The sequence below is a fragment of the Cicer arietinum genome, chromosome 1 (genome assembly GCF_000331145.2).
Source record: "Cicer arietinum cultivar CDC Frontier isolate Library 1 chromosome 1, Cicar.CDCFrontier_v2.0, whole genome shotgun sequence".
In the NCBI taxonomy this organism is placed as follows: domain Eukaryota; kingdom Viridiplantae; phylum Streptophyta; class Magnoliopsida; order Fabales; family Fabaceae; genus Cicer; species Cicer arietinum.
The window spans coordinates 51,873,694-51,876,337 of NC_021160.2; positions in this window are offsets into that span (position 1 = coordinate 51,873,694).

Here is a 2,644-nt window from a genome sequence, read left to right on the forward strand (position 1 = left end):
GTTCACGTTCCAAGAGATGGGAGGTCCAAGCTTGATAGTAAATCCAAACAGTGTATATTCGTCAGTTATGGTGATGAAGAATTTGGTTATAGATAGTGGGATCCGATTGACAAGAAAATTATCAGAAGCCGAGATGTGATATTTCTTGAAGACCAGACTATTGAAGATTTTGATAAAGTTGAAAAACAGAAATCAAATTCCAGAAGTTACATTGAAAATGTTGCGCCTAAGTTACATTGTTATTAGGAAGACTCTGGTGTACCAATTAATTATTATAGTGGAAGTTTTACTGGACTAGGTCCCGTGGTTTTTATTCTCTCAATTTGAGGGAAGTTTTCCATGTTAAAAATTGCGTTTGTCTCATATTTAATTTTCTGCCAATTATTTTTGCTATGTGGAATTGTATTTTCTGTTTGGCCATTTATCTGCACAAGTGGGGGAAAAAATATTCCGCATTATTGAGATAGTTATCGCTAATTATCTCTGGTTTTTTCCCAACAAAGTACTATCTAGAGCTCGGTTATTTGATTTGTGCATTTAAATGGAGGAGGAAAATAAAGGTCCCAATATGATTAAACTCAACTCTTCTAATTATACACTTTAGAAGACTCTCATGGAAGACATGTTATACAGTAAAGATTTGTATGATCCTATTGAGGGTGACACTGTTAAACCCGCAGATAAATCTGACGCTGACTGAAAGAATATGAATAGAAAGGCAGTGGCGTTGATCAGACAATGGTTGGATCTTAGTGTGTATCCACATGTTGAAACTGAAATAGATGCTAACAATATGTGGGAAAAATTAAAAAAGTTGTATGAACGAAAGAATGTGCAAAATAAAGCATTCTTGTTTCGGAAGCTGGTGAATATGAAATACAAATATGGAGATTCAATGGCAGAGCATATGAGTATTTTTCAGAATACAATGAATCAGTTGACAACTGCAGAAATTAAATTAGATGATGAGTTGCAAGCATTGTTATTGTTGAGTTCCTTGCCTGATAATTTGGCCTGATAATCAAACTTTAGTCTAACTCTAAAGTATCTTAGAAGATGAACAATTTAAATGAAACACATCTATATATAAAAAAATTTATTAATATTGTGAATTAATTAAATCAATGATTTATTTTTCATAATATACGTATAAAGTACTACAGGTAATTATGGATAGGGACAAATATAGTATTTGTAAAAATTAATATGATTTACTTCGTCTCATTTTATGTGTTATACACATGTCTTATTGAGAAAGTTATTAAGAATACTAATTTTTATCATAAAATTACTTTTATTAACTACAAAAATATTCTTTTGAGTTATCAATTTTTAAAGATTAAATTTATAAATTTTGCTAATATCATATTTTTTTTATGAAAATATATAAATGTAAATGACAGTTAAAATATTGATGTATATGATATAAAATTAGATCAAATATATTAATTTTTTAATTATTATTTTTATTTATATTTCATCTTAAACGGTATATTTTTAATTTAAATATTTGACGCCGTAAAAATTTTGGATTCTGAAATTTTGATTATAGAAGCCAAATTTTTGCTCAATTTAAAAATTTGAATTTCTAGAATAAGACAGATAGAATAGAAAAAATTGTCGAAACATTTTTTTCAAAAAAGGAGTAACGTGCTTAAGATAATGGGTTGTACAAAAAGTCATCCCAAAATCCGTGTGTGGAAGGTCAATTTGTTAGCAAAGCCTAGAGTTATACCACCATAAGGTGGGAATATCTCATGCCTTCCTACAAAGTCTATAGATTGATCTATTAAAATATACTTCACTCTAGTTCGTATAATAAAAAAGTTATTATCAAACTTCTTTTAAAATTTATTTATTTAAATATACCAAATTCAAACTCTTTAAAAAATATATTAAATTTGACAGACCAATTTGTATATACGTAATTAAATAAAAGATTCACTATATTATTATAAAAAAAAAAATTATTTATATTTATGTAATGAAATACTCTTTATTAAAAATTGGACCATTGTATTTAATTTTTTTATTTTGTTTATAATTTTTGTTTATGTATATATCAAATTTGTTGCGAAAAGTTAAAAAAAAATGAATTCTATGATTGTATAAGCTCAACAAAATTTATGTTTTTTATTAGTTTAATAGTCTTTCTAGAGATAGGTAAAATGATTTTTTTTTAACATTAATATGAAATAGATTTTTTTAATAGGTTAATGGATTATACCAAAATTTTAAATATGTGTCAATGCTTAAAATAAAACATTTGACACATAGTAGGTCAAGTTCATTTTTTAATTTTTTTAAAATAGATATAATTTATTTAAGCAATGTTCGACTTAGACTGTCTATTTTTACCTCTATCCAATTATTCTAAAGATATATATTTATATGTTTGATTTGACCAATCCAAAAATTGTCATAAAAGATAGTGTTGCCTCATCTTAACTTAACAAAAAATACTTGTAGGTAGAGGAAAAATAGGAGTGCATAAAACAAACAAATTATAAACAAGAAATCCATTAAGGGATATCCAAATTTTATCCGAATTTGTTAATCCAAATGTATATTTTATATGTTTAGATTAGTCAATTCAAATATATATATATATATATATATATATATATATATATATATAAATAAA